This window comes from Canis aureus, chromosome 21, assembly GCF_053574225.1.
Source record: "Canis aureus isolate CA01 chromosome 21, VMU_Caureus_v.1.0, whole genome shotgun sequence".
NCBI classification, from domain to species: domain Eukaryota; kingdom Metazoa; phylum Chordata; class Mammalia; order Carnivora; family Canidae; genus Canis; species Canis aureus.
Window position 1 is genome coordinate 38,351,884 of NC_135631.1, and position 18,759 is coordinate 38,370,642.

The 18,759-nt window shown below is 36.1% G+C and overlaps 1 protein-coding gene across 3 annotated transcripts in view; it reads right to left on the reverse strand.

Annotated features, from left to right (window-relative positions):
• Positions 1-18,759, reverse strand: part of PHTF2 (putative homeodomain transcription factor 2) — a 108,822-nt gene that overhangs the window by 61,381 nt on the left and 28,682 nt on the right. The gene's annotated exons all lie outside the window — the stretch shown is intronic.

The window sequence follows — 18,759 nt, forward strand, 5'->3', positions numbered from 1 at the left end:
AAAAACATGAAATGTTAAATCACAAAAGCCTTTTAATTTAACCATTAAAACATTCCTCTATAGTTACAGTGCTATTTGGAGGAGGGGATGACATGGGTAAGTAGTCAAAGTTAAGATACCTTAATTGGAGAAAGAAATCTAAATCATGAAATAATTATGAATAATTATAAGAAAAGAGTGTTTTTGTAGCCTCTTTGCTTCAGCTGCTCTTTATTTCTTCTATTAGTTATTAGCAGAATCATATAATCAAAAGTGTTAACTAGAGAAAAGTAAAAATAAAACTTTTTAAAAGATTAAAATCTTTGTGGGGGGAATACATATCTAGCTAGCCTCTGACATTCAGACAGAAATATCAAAGTCTGAAAACATCATCTTATAGATACTAAAATCTAGGTAATTAGCAAAGATTCCATTAATTATAAATAAAAATGGTTAAAGCCATTTAAAAATGTTCCCACATATTCTGTCAATTTATGCATCATCTAAAATTACACCCTTTCCTGCATTAACCCTAAGACTAGTGTATTACAGGTCCATACATATAATCAAATCATGAATCATGACCAAGTTCCTATCGCCTAGGGAAAACCAGTTAATGGTATAGTAAAACAATGACTCAAGTTTAGAAAAAAAGTCTAGAAGAGTGTTCTTTAATTCAACAAAAAGAAACAATTAAGTTAGAGCCTGCCCCTAAGAAGTGCCAAATCCAAAGGAAAAAAGTTAGAGATTTACTTATAATTCAAAGCAGAATCAAGTAAGCACTTTTGTACTATACAAGTGAGAGATGGTCTGGAAAACAGTAGTGTTTGTGAAGTAAATACACAAAAATAGGAAACAAACTGAGTATGTGGGCTTGGGGAAGAGACAGAAATGACAACCTCTGGCTAAGTACCTAGGACTGCACTGGTATCATTAACCACGACATGGAATAAAAACAAGATTTGGGGCGTGGGGGGCGGGAGGGGAAGAGGCTGTTGAAGTTCTAAGCCAGCTAGGAATCAGGGCTAGAGTCAAAGAATTGGGAAGGTATGAAAACTGGAACTCAGGAGCAAAAACTCGGCGTTTGGATGATCTGTAGTTAATGATAATCTAGGGAAATAGAAATGATTCAGGAGATCAAGGACAAAATATTAAGAAAGATAAATATCCACTGGGAGAGGAGATGTATCAAAGTCAGGTTAAGAAGACTTAGAAAAATTAGACAAGAAGGAAGAAAAGTGGGACAATAAACTATAATAAAAGCCAAAGGAGGAAAGAGTTTCAAGAAAGGAAGTAAAATTAGAGCTGAAAATACTGAAATGTTTTGAGATGCTTAGGTAGTTAAACATGTTCATGTCAAACAACCTTGATCTCATTTAAATAGGGGGCAAAGGCATGAGCCAAGATATAGAAGTTTGGAGTTTGGAGAATGGGGGACAATAAAAAAGTCTACTGGGTGATGATTGTATTTTTCCCTATACCACTGAGACTAGAATCAGGAAGGGAAGAATCAAACACATGCCTGTATACCCTGCCACCAGATACCTACACTATGCTAGGCATGATGCCATGCAACTGACAAGGTGCCTCAATAAATCTTCCAACTGTATAGTGTCCTTTGCCTTTCTTCTGCCTTTCCTGAACAATCCAGTGCTAATGTCATTAGGGCAGAACCACAGGGGCCTAAAGCAGGGTGTCAGAGTGTCTGACACATGGGTGTGGCTAGGTGTGAGGTATCAGCCCAAGTGGGGTATAAAGGGGGCCTTGTGGGCTATGGGGACTCAGAGCCTGAGCATGGTGAGAAAGGTAACCACATTTTGGGACAACCCAGCACAGAGAGGGTATTGAAATCTATGCATGGTGAGGAGGACATTCAATTGGAGAATATCCTAATGGGGGATGTCAGAGCCCAAGAAAGATGAATAGGTCTAGAATAAAAAGTGTGAATGGGATGAAAAGGATATCCATATATAGAATGGGATGGCAAATGAGATGAGAGTCTGGTAACACAGGTGGATACTGATGTCTTGACAGTCTGAAAATGTTCACCCCTGTTTATTCAGAAATCTCTACCTATAAAGCTATTAAAGAAATAAAAGATTAGTTTGATGACATGAATACTATATGTAAACAGGAAGGGTTTAAAAATTAAATTATGGCATATTTATACAATAGAATATTATGCTTATTAAAATTTTGTTTAAAAGGATATTCAGTGATTGAAAAAAATATTTTTGGTATGCTACATGAAAACAAGATAGCAGAAAAACTAAATACAATATGATCCTAATTTTGTTGGGGGAAATTCACAAGGTTAACAGTAGGGCAATTGTGTGACTTTATATTTGCCTGCATTTTTCACTTTTCCTATGATAGACATTACTTAAAAAAAAAAAAAGATTAAAAAAAAAGATTTAAGAGAGCAGTGATAAGGGGAAGGGGTAGAGGTAGGGGAGACAGAATTCTAAGCAGACTCCGCGCTAAGTATAGAGTCAGACCAGGGGCTGAATCCCATGACCATGAGATCATGACCTGAGCTGAAACCAAGAGTCAGATGCATAGCCAACCCAACGACACCACCCAGATGCCCCAACATGTATTACTTTTAAATCATGATAAAATATCAAGAGAAAATAAAAGCTAATATGGCAGTAATATCAAGTGTTAGGCACTGGGCTAGATGCTTTTGAATACATTTCCTTTTTTTTTTTTTTTTGAAATGCCCAGGTGAGTGGTGCTGAAGAGTGAAGTAGAAGTAGGTAGAGCATCTTTTTTTTTTTTAAATTTATTTATTTATTCATGATATATATATATATATATATATATATAGAGAGAGAGAGAGAGAGAGAGAGAGGCAGAAACACAGGAAGAGGGAAAAGCAGGCTCCATGCCAGGAGCCTGATGTGGGACTCGATCCCGGGGCTCCAGGATCGCGCCCTGGGCCAAAGGCAGGCGCCAAACCACTGAGCCACCCAGGGATCCCCCTGAATACATTTCCTCATGGAAAAGTGCTGGGTGCTAAGGAAGCAATTGCCACTGCACAAAACCAATTTCATTAAGTATCATTATGAAAATAAAGTTTTTCCTATGAGTGATAGAATGGAAATCTCAGCTAAGAAGTTATACCTTAATTTAAAAAAAAAGTTATACTTTAATAACAAAACTGTCAAGTCTATGACTGTAAAAGTGCAGAGAGACATCTACATTCTAGGATATAAGGGGGGGACAATGAGTTAAAGAACCAAGATGCTAATATATACCAAGTGGCCCAGAAAACAGCAACATTCTAATGGGACTCTTGTGGCAGAAGGGTAACTTCAACTGCATCAGGTGGTGATGGAAGGAATTCAAATGGTTCACATAGGAAAGGGGGGGAAGGAGGGAAGGGAGCCCAGTAAATGGTTACATGGTGGAAATGAGAGAACTCCAAGTTCTGGATGGCCAAGTTCTTAGGCCATCAGCAGCTTTTTGGCCTCTCGAGCAACCATCAGGAACCAGCCATATGAGATAAAGAAGTTGCCATGGACAAGTCCCCTCTGATTCCTGTTTTCTGTGCCTCCCTAGTTCCCAAGAGATTGAAAAGATAAACCTTCAGAGATTTACTAGATACAGTGTGATTTCAGGGGTCCCTTAATAATCTTCAAATGCCAAGCCCCCTCTTTAAAAGGACATAATCTTTAAGATTAAAAAGCAAGTACCTACTTGATTCAATACCTGTCTCTCATTTATACTTAAGTAAAATCATTCACTGAGCATGAAGAACTGGTATCCTGAAGGCCTGCTATTCTGTGAGGGGCAAGGTGGAGAACCAGGTCTGCGTCATCTGATCCTGCACACACCCCTCTTTCATAGTGATCCAAAGCTAGACAGCTGACTCACGGTGAGCCAATCAGATTCTCTCCCCATTACTAATGTCAGATGAACAAGACAGACAGAGACGGTTGGCTAATAAAGAAAAATAAAATTAAAACAACAAAGCCTTACAGACAAGTTTCTAGAAATTCTCCTGCTAAGGGGCTCAACACAGGACTGCTTTTTGCCTTTCCTTCCCAGGTGTTGGCTGTTGCTGTTGGCGCAGTTGACGTGCGTAGTGAAAACTAGAAGCAGAACACGGTGGTGTTTTTTCCTAGCCCAACTTTAATGAGAACATTGCTGTTAATGCAAACCAACACCACTCTGCATAATTTAAGAAGATTGTTTATTTTCCAACTTGCTGGTACATGGCAGTACATTCTCAGTGGATTTATTAATCAAGGTACTGCCCAATTAATAACCTTTCTCAAGAAGGCATCTTGGCAAAGATAATTTAACTTCTGCTTTTCCACTTAACCTAATCTGGCATCATGAATTATGAAGACCTTCCTTGCTAATGAGGAAAAAAAGATCATTAGTGGCTTTTATCAATCACATGAAATAATTCAAATGTATCTTACTTCATGAATTAAACAGAGGGTCAAAACACATTATCCAGGGTAAATGCTAAAATTCTATTTAATAAAGTTATAACATTAATCCTCAGGTTTTAAAGCTTTTACGGCCAAACTCTTAAAATTTAACATTACTTAATAATTATTTGAATTTTTGAGTAAATTTTATCTCAACAATTTATTAAATAAAATTTGATTTTGTTAAAAATAGTCAAATTATTAAACTATTTTAAACAACTTTTTAAAATAAAGCCCTACCTAGTCCAAGAAAAGGTTTTCACTGACAACACAGGTCATGTAGCCAAACATACATTTATGAAAGTTGATGTACTCAGTTAAGTAACACTGACCAAAACCAAGCTAGTCAGTATACGTGCAAGACTTCCAATAGGCGAGGCAAATACATTCTGGTGAAATCAATAGTCGTATTAACAATCATTGCTGCTTCATTTACTGAACATTTGCTGTTTCTTCACATACTGCAGTCCAGGCAAGGAACAAGACACAAAAGGCATTTAATGCCATTACCTACAACTATCTGAGTGCCCCACAGCCAGGGGAGGAAAAAGTGGCAGAAGAAATAGGCCAGATTTGGCTGTAAAGTTGGGAGTGGCATCACTATCAGTTAAAGTGTATAGAATCTGTAGTCTACTGCCCCTGGGTTTAAATTCTGGCTCTATTGTGCATTCTCTGTGTGGCCCCAAGCAAACTATCAGACTTCTCTGAATCTTAGTTTCCTCAATTATAAAATCAGGACTATGACAGGAATGCCTATTTCTTAGGCCCATTGTGAAGACTACATGCATGTCAAGTACTTAGGAAAGTGTGTAGCACCCAGTAAGTGTTCAGTAAATGTCACCTGCTCTTATTCACCTAGTACAACACCCATGACAGAGGAAGCTCTGGGCCAACTACTTTACGTATACAATGTCATTTAATCCTCATAACAATCCTTGACATAGACAGTGTTATTTCAATTTTAAAGAAAATTTAACAGATCTAGAGAAGTTCTATAACTTGCCCAAAGTCACAAGACAGCAAATGACAGAACCAGATTCAAACAAAAGATGGCTGGCCCCAAGGGCCTTGGTTTTTTTGTCTTTGTTTTAATGCGATTGATTTCTAAGTTATTAAGACTCATGGAGTTATCTGTGTGTGGTACAAATACAAATTGTGTCAACATGAAAGGGAATGTTTATTTTAAAAGCTCTCAGACACTGTGCTGGAATTTTCTCATAAACCATTCATAAGTCAACATTTTCACTTCTATTTTAAAAATCAAGAAATTGAGTCTCAGAGAGAGAGAAACAACATGCTCATGGTCACACAACTTTTAAGATACAGAATTTGGATCCCATCTACAGACACAGATGTTACACAGATGTTGTGTAATCTAACATTACACAATGTTACCTTCCTAAGACAAATCTTAGTTGTCTTTTCTCAAAATAATAGCAATCTGTGAAAACTGCTGTGTCTTAGTAGCAGAAACCACTACAAACTATTTGTTTAGAAAATAAGTAAACAAACAAAAAGAAAATAAGTAAACATACCACCTATTTCAGATATATCCATTCTTTCACTTGCCAAGATTTGTTTTTAATTAATCACATGCCCAAGAATAGCTATCGTTTTCTCTTTGTATTCATGATTATAATTAAAAGTCCAATTTTATTACACCTTGTGCACAGTGGAGGCTCTAAGCCATCTTGGAAGAGTGGAAAACATTCCCACCAAGGCACCTGAGGTAGACTGAGAGGAAAAAAAGGAAAAAAAGGAAACATTTCCTTTTTATAATGTCCTCTCAACTGTACTGTTTAACAGGTATTGGGCATGATTTAACCCCAAAAAGCAACTTAATTTAAAGTTCTGTACACCTTGTAAATTCCTTAAAACAGGGTCTCATCAATTTAAGTAAAACCAAAAGGAAAATTCTATAAATGTCTTACTGCATCAAACTATAGATTTTTTAAAAATATTTTATTTATTTATTCATGAGAGACAGAAAGAGAGAGAGGCAGAAACACAAGCAAAGGGAGAAGCAGGATCCCCAGAGCAGCCTGAAATAGGACTCGATCCCAGGACCCTGGGATCATGACCTGAGTCAAAGGCAGACACTCATCCACTAAGCCACCTAGGCATCTCCAAACTGTAGATTAAATATTTATGTTACTATACCTTTTATTGCCCAATCTAAGAAGATGAAGAAATGAACACTTTTGCCAAATGAGATCAATCATTTGATATGTTTTCTTAGATATACCAGAAAGGGGAAAGAAAATTCTATGACTACTTCATCAACTATCATCACACTTTCAAGAAAACGGAGTGCTATTTAATGATAATAGGTAAGATCAAAATAAAAAAACAAAAACAAAAACAAAAACCAAAACCCCTACAATTCAACTAGTCATTGGCAGAGCTAAAGTAAATGATCAGTAATATGCCAACCAACTAAGATTGATTATTGTTTTTGTGACAAGTAATCACTCTCTTTCCCTTTGATTTTACCTGAAGAGACCTAAATTTAAAATCACAATTCAAAGACTTTATTTCAAGGATGGAGTCAGAATTTTCTGCGAAACCAGCACTTCACATGGCAAAGACAAGCATGCCAGTCTCTTCCAGAATTTCTAAAGCTACAGTAATTTTGAAGTAAAATTATAATACCCAAAATAAACAATCAAGGAAAAGAAACATCTATGCAAATTAACCTATGAGACACTACTTCACTCCTACTAAAGTGGCTGTAACCAAAAGGACAAATAATAACATACTGGCAAGGATGTGGAGAAGCTAGAATCCTCATACACTGCTTGTAGGAATGTACGGTGAAGCAGCCGCTCTGAAAAAGTTTGACAGTTATGACCTGGTACTTTTACTCCTACTTACCCGCCCAAGAGAAATGAAAATATATATACATATAAAGATCTCTACATAAATGTTTATGCCTGCATTATTCATAACAGTCAAAAACTAGAAACAATACAAATGTCCATCAATTGTGAATTAAAAAAATGTGGCACAATGGGATCCTACTGGGCAATAAAAAAAAAAAAAAAAAAAGAAGTAGTACTCAAACATGCTACAACAGAGGCTGAGTGCAGAGCCTGATGCAGGGCTAGATCTCATGACCCCGAGATCACAACCTAAGCCAAAAATAAGAGTTGGATGCTTACCCAGGCATCCCAGTAAGAATTATTGAATTGGATACTTAAAACAAGTGCATTTTATGGCACTTATTTAGCATCAATAAAACTGTTTTGTAGAAAAAGAACAGCTATATTTCTGTAAAATTTCTTTAAGTAAAAATAACATGACAAGTGTTTAAAGGGAAATACACACACACACACAGATTGATTTGATTTTAAAAATCTAACAATATCAAACTATAGTCTGTTGATATCACAGTATTTGCTTTCAGGGAAAAAAATCCTTCTTATAGAAGGATTTATAAGCAATTAAAAAAATGGAATCTAGTCCTATTACATGACCAACTTAAGACATTATCCTCTTTACAAAATGAAATAAAATCAGAAAACCTATATTCACTCTAAAATAATTTGTTTTATTATTTCTTCTTAAAAGCAAGAGAACTGGGATGCCTGAGTTGCTATGCGGTTGAGCATCAGTCTTTGGCTCAGGGCGTGATCCCGGAGCCCCAAGATCGAGTCCTGCATTGGGCTCCTTGCATGAAGCCTGCTTCTCCATCTGCCTGTGTCTCTGCCTCTCTCTCTGTCTCTGTCTCTCATGAATAAATAAAATCTTTAAAAATAAAAAAATAAAAATAAAAATAAAAGCAGGAGAACTAATTAGTTAGTAAGGGCACAGGACTAAATCCAGCCTCACTACTTACTAACTCAATGACTTCAGTCAAATTACTTTGATTTCTCTGGGTTTTCTCATTTATTATAGTAAAGAGAGATTTCTGAAGAATTTTCCCATTTTTAAACAAAATCTCTCCCCAAACTTTTCCCCCTGAGAATTCATACAACATCTTTATCAGGGGTTTTGTCTGAGAAATAGTATGTATTAAAATTATGGGTAATTTGAAAATAAAAGTAAAAAAAGTGTTGGTATCAGGTAATACTCACTGAAAACAAACAACTTTTATACCACCCAAGATCACAGTTAGAGCCTATCTCTAAAATAACCATAGACTGATTGGGACCCAGCCAGATAGAAGGCCCTCACCCCTGGTTGATGAAAGATATTAGGGTTTCTGGTTTCCAGGTCCTTGTCAGCCAAGGCAATTAATATTGTTAATAATAATAATAGTTAGCATTTATTATTTATCAAGCACCAGACACATGTTCCATGTACTAACTCATTTAATCCTCACAACTCTATGAAATAGATATTATTGTATCCCTAATGCACAGTTAGAAAAAGTTAAATTATACAAAGTTAAACTTAAGTAGCAGAATACAGGAATTCAAATTCTGGTGATTGGCTCCACAGCTGAGCCAGTAACTACCTACCAGTATTTTCATTCACAACCTTACACAAAACCTATGTCCTCTTGTCTTGGCTCTGTTCACTAACAGGTACCTATGAAGAGTGGCATTTAACCCCTAGCCCCTGTTAGATAGTCCTATCTCTCTTGTTTCTCCCTGGCTGCCTCGCCAGAGGGAAGTAATCAGACCCTGCTAAAAAAGCAAATGAGAATACACCAAACTTCATGAAGTACAAATTATTCAGCTCTAAAAATATGTAAAACAGTTAATACTAATCATGGTAACTATGAGGATTCAATGTGCTACTACATATTGAGCTAACAATAGTAACTGACACATATGAGCTCAATAAAAGTTAGCTATTATGTCATTTGGATGAATTGCCCAATGCTTCCTTTTCCTTCATACTGCAGCATGAGACAAGGAAGGAACACATATGCCTTATTTGCATTCTTTCAGTATTTATCATAGGGTATATTCTGGTTTATTATTCTCAAACATAACTCTGACTAAACCATGTGTACATAATACCAATCAAGACTACAGTATTTTCCTTGTTTACATATTTCTAACAGTGTACTACAAATAGCATAAAAATGTGTTTCATTTTTTGAGGCAATTTCAATGCCAAAAGTATTAACATATGTTGGTTATTTAATTATACTTGTAATTTAGAAAATACCTGACATTATTGCTGTTAATTCAATCACTTGAAATAAAAAATGAGACCATGAAACAGATATAAATTATTCAAAATCAAATACATTAATATTGTTTGGCTTCTTTCCATTTATCTATACAGGATAAGAATAAAATGGAGAAAAAAACTTAAGATACATTGCTTTTAGGTGCTTAGTCCAGATTCCTCAGAATAAGAATCTAAGGGAGTTGTACCACCATCATCATTGGTCAAGAAAAGGTATGCGGTAGGGCACCTCAGTGGCTCGGTTGGGCAGCCGAATCTTGCTTTCAGCTCATGTCATGATCTTGGGGTCCTGGGATGGAACTCCACATTGGGCTCCAAGCTCTTTGGGGAGTCTGCTTGAGTGATTCTCTTTCTCTCCCTCTGCTCCTCCCCTATGCCCCAGATGCATGTGTGTGGTCTCCCTCTCTCATCCTCTCAAATAAATATTAAAAAAAAAAGAAAAGAAAAAAAGGTATACTGTAATTGTAAGAATCCAGAAGGCTATAAAACTGCTACTGACTCAAGTATGTCTATAGAAGTTATACCTTTAATCTTTAGTATGGATATTTAGGCCTCAGAGGAAGAAATAAAATATTCACTTACAGTATTTGTAAAATTTATAATGAACTATTTATCCTGACACTAAGACTGTACAAAAGTATCAATTTCTGTCAAGTGCTTTGTAAAAGGGTTTGCAATCTTATGCTGTACAGACCAAATTAACTTCTTGTACTGATGAGACAACTGAGACTTTAAAAGGTGTCAGAGTTCTCTACACCTAGTATGTTGGAGCAGAAACTCAAGTTCTGATTTACAACTCCATGCCCTTTCCACTGCACCACATTCTTTTATGTAACTTGGCCAGCATTTTCCTAAGTAAGTTCCACAAACAGGGGAAAAAAACTAAGTCCAATAAATTGAGAAATGAGGGGGCCTGGGTGGCTCAGTGGTTGAGCATTTGCCTTTGGCTCAGGTCATGATCCCTACAAATACACAAATACACAAAATACAACAAAGAGGTAGAAGAAAAACTGAATTTACATAAAAAGAGTTCCCTATAATTGCTCTTAGATGGAGCAGAAAGAATTTAGTTTATAACTATACCACCAACACTGTTTCTATCTAGGGTGGTAAAAAGGATCAGGATCTCCCTGTGGCTTTCCCTGTCTATATGCAGAAAAATTGATCCCATTTCAAATTTGTTTCTTCAAAGGAATAACAATATAACTAGAGACTCAGAAGCCACCTGAATAGGCTCCTAGTAGCAAGAGAGGACCACCTGAGCATGAGTAACTGCCAACAGGCTGAATCACATCAAATATCTTGAAGCCAAGATTTCAAAATGATAATTAAAAACAACCAAAAAATAGTGTTGATATTTGAAGGACGGTAGGTAAGTACCATTCTACTTTATATAGCTGTGAAAAGAGAAAGAATTGGGATGCCTGGGTGGCTCAGCGGTAGAGCATCTGCCTTTGGCCCAGCACGTAATCCTGGAGACCCGGGATCGAGTCCTGTGTCGGGCTCCCTGCATGGAGCCTGTTTCTCCCTCTGCCTGTGTCTCTGCCCCTCGTGTGTATGTGTGTGTGTGTGTGTGTGTGTGTGTGTGTGTGTGTCTCATAATCTATCCACTTTTTAAAGCATCATTTGTTTTGTTCCTTCCCCAAACACCTCTCCTTGCCATGAAAGAAAAAAATGATCTCAAATACATGACATATGCTGAGAAAAAAACAATTTGTGCTAGAAGTTAAAACAAAGGATAAGGGAGAAAGCAATGAAATGCAAGAACAGAATTCTCAAAAATACAAAAAAATCTGACCACTTCTTCTAATGAGAAAAAAACAATTTGTGCTAGAAGTTAAAAAAGGATAAGGGAGAAAGCAATGAAATGCAAGAACAGAATTCTCAAAAATACAAAAAAATCTGACCACTTCTAATGTTTTCCTTCTAATGTCTTCTAATAGATACAAAAATGTCCAGTTTAGAAAAACTACTAAGCAAAACCTTTAGTTATCCAAATATATTATTAGTAACAACACTCCATATTTAGCAAAAGAGAACAGAGAGAGGAACTACTACTCGGTAATCAGTAAGTAGATTGAACACCTACTATACACCAACACTGCACTTGGTGTTTACATATGTTATCTCATTTAATTACCTTTAAAAATTCTCATCTCAATAATCTAGACAAATTAAGCTCAATAAAGTTAAACTAATTTAAGCTTGGTAAATAAAAATAGTATCAGGTAACCTATTCAGGAAAGCCAAATATGTCCTCCAGCACATAATCAGTCTAATGTGTTGTACATATTTAGCCCCAAACAAAATCCTGAAGCATCTAAGAGATAGATGATTATTCAAAATTCTGTAGCCATTATGGAAAAAAAATAGAAAAAAATATATTCTCATACATTTGATTCAGTAAGAGTTTGAATTTTAAAAACTTTATACTTTAACTCAACTTTTACAGTTTTATATCTGGAACCACAGATTAATATTCTGTAAACATTTAAATGTTTACCTTTACATACAATATTGTTTGGTTCTAATAGAAACAACTGGTATTTTAAGAGTCAAAAATTTATCAAAAAGTAAATCTGACGATGCTCAAGGACTAGAACATTGAGAAATATACACAGTGGTGTAATTTACATGTGCTTTTTTAAAGGGAAAGGATAGTATTATAATTTATAATAATTAAGACACTAAACCTCATATAATTAAAGAACACAAATACTTCTGTACTTAGTAAGAACTGGATGTAGAAAATTGTGCCTAATTCTATTACAAACTTATTCCTTAACATTTCACATAGGAAAGTAGCTTAATGAATAATTTTAATCTTAACTTTTAAGAATATAAAGAAAATATTGAGGATCCTGATCTTTTACTCAGTCCAATACTGGTAGTCTAGGATATAGCTACACAGAAGGGCATAAAGCTACACATCTCCACATGGAATCCACTCAAACCAATCATATGCTTTAGACACACTCCTGTAGCATATCCCACAAAAATTCATGTCTACCCAGGACCTTGGACCAGGACCTCATTTGGAAATAGGGTCTTTGCAGATGTAATTGGTTAAGGATCTCAAGATGAGATCATCCTCGATTTAGAGTGGAACTAAATCCACTGACCGGTGTCCTTATAAGAAGAGTGAAGAAAAAAAAAAAAAAAAGAAGAGTGAAGAAAGGCAACATGAAGATGGGGACAGAGATTGGAATGATGCATCAGAAAGCCAAGGAACACCAAGGACTGTGTTCACCAGAAGCCAGAAGAGACTCACGGGGCAGTTTCTCCCTCAAACCTCCCTACAGAGGGAACCAAACCTGCTGACACTTTGATTTTAGGCTTGTTGCCTCCAGAACTGAGAAAAAAATTAATTTCTGTTATCTTAAGCAACCTAGTTTGTAATGAAATGAAATGAAAGCCCCAGAAAACTTATATAACTTCTCATAAATCTTATTACAACCACTGAGTTCAGTCATTTCATTGTCACAATAAATGAAACGATAAAAACAGAAATGGAAGCATTCTGAAAAATAAATGCTATTTAAATGTGTGGTGGTACTATCATCATCACTGTAATTACTGCTGCTAAATCTACAGATATGTATATATAATACTAACCATCTTTTTAAGAAAAGATGTATACCTCCCCACATTCACATCAGAAGTCATCTTTAAAAAATTCTCAAATTAAACAAGGAAATTTTATAGGAGTTTCTTCAGTCCATTTTTCAAAGCAACTTTAGTAGAGAAGTAAAGAGTGACCTGAAAGTCAGTAGACCTGAGTTTTGGTTTTATTACTAATTCATGACTATGATCAAGGTATTAGATGTACAGGCATCAGGTTTCTTATTTATAAAGCAAAAAGTTTAACAGAAACTAGATGATCTCCAAAGTCAAACTATCATGACTACTACACAGTGTTGTTTTTTTCTTGTAAACAAAATTAAAACTCGAATTATTTATGCTAGAAATACCCAACCTGGGAATGGATAAGAGTGGAAAATTAAGAACTTCATAACTAAAATGAGTAGAAAAATTGTAAGTGAAAAGGCAAATATTTCAGTAACTAACCAATCTATTTCTGGTAGGACAAGTCTTGTTTTTGGCAAGTAAGAGACATGAAAAGGGAAGAAATGGAAAACATGACCAGTGACTGCAGCGAAGACAGCTGGGCTTTATAAATTACACTTAATCATGACTTTACTGTAAGAGTGTTAGAGAGCAAACAACAACAAATACCCGCTGTTCTCGTGCTGAATATTAGACATTCTAGGTTTCTCATTTAAAATAAGAGTAAGAATCTTTTTTTAGCCTCATGAGAATTTTTAGAATTCATGAAATAAAGCACTCTGTTAAGTTTGGGGAGCAATTCATCTGAGAAGTATGGGGAATACAAAATAATAATAGAAATAACTTCTATTTATTGAAAGCTTACCCTGTGGAGCACTTTGCTTAATACTTTACATATATAATCAATTAATCCTCAAATAAATACAAAAAATAGTATTTATATATACAAAGAAAGTGAAATGCAGAAACATTAAGCAACTTGTCTGAAATCACACTGGCTTTCAAGAATGAGGATTCAAATCTCAGCTTTCCAACCCCAAAACCTATGTTTCTGTTACCCATTAAGATGTACTGCCTCATACAGTGGTCACCCTCAAAGAGGGCAGCCTGTGGCTGAAAGCAGGGAGGAAAGCTCTGAACAGCTGATAACACTGTTTCTTAACCTGAGTTCTGTTTCATAAACAGGACACAAACAGTCCTGAACACAAACAGGTGTCCAGTTTCTCAAAATTCATGAAGCTGAAAACCTAAAATCCCGTGGTCTTCTGAGTATACCTCAGTGAAACATATATATATATATATATATATTGATTGCCTTTGCATTAATCAGAACTCTTTTATAAGTAAAAAAACCAATTCACATTAGCATCAGCAAAAGGGGGGGATTTATTGGCTGATATGCCTAAACAATTCAAAGTTCAGGGGTGAAGTTAACATCAGGGTGGAGTGAATCCACAAACTAGAGCACCATGTTGGCCTGTGGTGTCTCTTTTTTCCCTACTCCTGACTCATTCTAGTGCTGTCTCATTCTCTTCTGGCTGCTGCAGACTGTCATCCATCTAGCTCCTTGAAAGAGGCAAGAAGGTATTTTCCATCAGCTTTACTTAAGAACAAAAGGGTTAGGGGTACCTAGGTGACTCACTGGTTGAGTGTCTGCCTTTGGCTCAGGTTGTGAGCCCAGGGTCCTGGAATCGAGTCCCACATCAGGCTCACCATAAGGAGCCAGCTTCTCCCTCTGCCTATGTCTCTGCCTCACTCTTTGTGTCTCTCATGAATAATAAATAAAATCTTAAAAAAAAAAAAAAAGAATAAAAAGGTTAGGGGCACCTGGGTGGCTCAGTTGATTGGGCGGTCCACTCTTGATTTCCACTCAGGCCATGATCTCAGGATCATAAAATTAAGCCCCACCTCAGGCTCTGCACTGGGCTTCCACCTGAGTTTCTCTTTCTTCCTCTCCCTCTGCCCCTATCACCCACCCCATTATTTACACTCTTAAATAATTAGGTTTGTAGAAGGACAGTTGGGTCATCAGATATACCTAGGCCAATTACTGTGGCCAAGGAGATGAGTGAGGTACTATATCTGGTCTTGTCTTAGCCATATAGCCACCTCTTTGGCCGGACAGAAGGAGGAATAGCTGTACTATAAACATGGTTATTACAGAAACTGTTCAGTACTGAAAACCATTTTAATTCCTCATCTAATATATCCCAACTCATAAAATACATAATATTATTTTTAAGAGTGATGCTTCAGATTTACTGAACAATTCATAAACTGCTTTGAAAAACTTTTTAAAAATCATAGTTAAAATTGATTTATTCCTTCACAACCCTGTGAAGAACACAGGAGAAACATGACTATCCTCAGTTTACAAAAGACAGAACTGAGGCTGAGAGATTAAGTAACATCTTCAATATCACAAGCTGATAGATGTAACAAAATCAAACACAAATGTTCTTTCAACCATAACATGCTATAACTCACAATAGCCTAAAATTACATTAAAGATTTAATGATATGTATGAGAACATGGTTCAAGAAAAAAAATTAAAAGAGAAAATGTAATAAATCCATCTGTCTGAGGCTTGGTACTTCTATCTTGGTAGGTCTCAATTTCCTATCTACTAATACAACCATCTAGAGGCAAAAGAGGCCCTTATGGGAAACCATATCCCATTACAATGCATTTCTTGTGTATCATTTGGAACATTTTCAGCTGCAAGGAAATAAAACTCTAATTCAAGTAACTGAAAAAAAATAAGGGAGTTATTAACTCACACAATAAGAAGTCCCAAAGTAGGTCATTTCCAGAGTTAATTCTGTATCTCAAAAATCCTGAAAAACTGAGGTTCTGAGTCACCTTTGCCATCCTTAGCCTGCTGACAAGCTTCCCTCATGGGAGGAAGTCACTACAACAGCTTCAGGCAGCAGAGCCTCACCCATCAATGTTCAGAAACAGGAAACAGACCTTCTCTCTCTCTCTCTTCTTTTTTAAGCAGGATCCACACTCAGCCTGGGGCTTGAACTTATTACAATCTTGAAATCTAGAGTCACATACTCTACTGACTAAGCCAGCCAGGTGCAGCCAGACCTCCTCTTTCATTATTTACCTATGCTAAATTAGTTCACAAATGTAAAGCTATTAGAAAATGTCCCGATGCGGGACTGGATCCCAGAATCATGCCCTGAGTCGAAGGCAGACGCCTGACCGCTGAACCACCCAGGCGTACCTAAAGTAAATACTATCAAATGATTAGTCACAAAATCAAAGAATGTTTAAAATACTAATGTCTTAAAAATTACCTTAATATAAGACTTATGGGGTTCAAATCAGATGTGAAATTTTGTTGTGTTTATGTGTTATACACACTTTTCTGGAAGTAAGATTCTGAGAATTTGGAAATTTCATAGGGATGCATGACTGAAAAGATGAGAACCATTACCTAGTTAACGTATAGAGTGGTAAGTGAAACTCAAAGAAATGAAATAATCAGTAAGTATCAGCATCAGTACTCAAGCTTCCTTTGCATTGAAACATAACTGCCTCTAAAATGACTTTTTAGGGCAGCCCGGGTGGCTCAGTGGTTTAGCGCTGCCTTCGGCCCAGGGCGTGATCCTGGAGACCTGGGATCGGGTCCCAGGTCAGGCTTCCTGCACGGAGCCTGTTTCTCCCTCTGCCTGTGTCTCTGCCTCTCTCTCTCTCTGTGTGTGTCTCTTGTGAATGAATAAATAAAATCTTAAAAAAAAAAAATGACTTTTTAAATAAACATATTTTTAAAAGAAAAAACAGAAACAAATTTGTGTGACTCTGAAGGAACTCTCAGGCTGATGATAAAAGGGAATACCGAGATAGCAGATGAGAGGTGTAACATGAGGCCAGTTCCCCCAGCATGGAGCAGAAGGGCAGAGAGTTCTAGGAGGCCATTCCCAAGGGAAAAAAGGAACTACTGGAATACTGGAATGCGATGGAGTACAACTAAAGGAGTTCTATAGTTTTATCAGAGACTTTGGAGAACTAGGAAAATCAAGCGAAACAGGAAAAAAGTAGCATAGACAGGAAATATCATAGTATATGACCCAACTCTACAATGCATATACAAATAGAAGTCCTGTATATTGATTTCACCAAAATTTGTTGTTCCTGGGAGGATTGGGGGAAACAAGGTTGGGGGGGGTAACTCATTAATAAAGCTAAATCCTTATCATACAGTCAGAAATCAACAAGTAACATCTATAATGAAATAATAAAAAAGCAAGGTTTAAAAACATGAAGTAAATACCATTAAAAAACCCAATCAATATAATTTAACAAGGCACCACTGCATTTTGAGCAGGGCAATTCTTTGTTGTCTGGGACTATGATAGAGCACAGATAAGCAGACTAAGACCTCTGGGCCACATCTAGCCCACTGCCTGTTTTTGTTAATTATTCTATTAGAACATGGCCATCCCCATTCATTTCATTCTTACATACAATCTATGGCTGCTTTTGTACTATATGACAGCAGAACTGAGTAGCTGTCACAGAAACCTTATGGCCCTCAAAGCCTAAAATATTTACTATATGGCTCTTTATAGAAGTCTGCCAACCCTAGTTTAGAGTATCGCGTGCCATTTAGTATCTTTGATTTCTAACCCACAAATGTCAGCATTCCCCCAAAAGTAATTATGAACCAAAACTTCACACCTCACATTTGCAACTCATCCTTCCTCATTACCTACCAGGGATGAGGAGTAGTAGAACTTTGGTTCAAGCTATAGAGAATTTAATTGCCTCTGGGGAAAACTCAGAAGTTGCATAAGGTTAGAGAAAGGTAATATGAGTACTGCTATTTTTTTTTTAAATAGGCCTTGAAACACTCATCTTTCATTCACATGTATTTCTTTAAGAAAATTAAATATAAAAGCAAAATTTAAAAATAGAACAAATAAAATCTGGTTAATGGTTCTGGTGGCTCACTAACATAAAATGTGTGATTACATTTGCTAGATACAATTTGTGACATCTGTGATGGTTGCTCTGGAGAATTTTTTGGTTGCACATATCCAAAGCTACTAGGTAAATGACCCTCCAATAAGAAGGGTATTAGTGTGCTAACTGAATGTAAGTGTAATATTTCAAACCTTCTGTTACCAAGAAAAGTCAAACTAGTACATTCTACAAATGATCTTTAGTGAAGTTTGAAATGTTTAACATAAAAAGTCACATAGATAAAATGTTTAATAAACATTACTAAATCTCTTAAGTAGACATTAAGAGGAAAGCTTTCAAAGATCTATGAAGGAAATAAAAAAAATTTAGTTTTATTTAATTCAGTTTAAAGCTGAGTGGAGGTTAAAGGCAAAGATGACACCAATATAGAGAACTACAAAAGACTAAATTAATAGTATGATCAACATTGGTACTTCTGATTCAGTACGTTCCATGTAACATGATAGTGTACATCTGTGGTATATTCTACACAGAAAAGAAATAACACAAAGATGGACTGTATTCTTAGGTTTCTTTAATTTTTAAAGCACCCTAATTACCATTTCCAATTCAATTAAATTTACAAATTGTCTGATTTTATCCCATATGAGAAAAGCTTTCAATATATAATTATGTTTTGTTACTAGG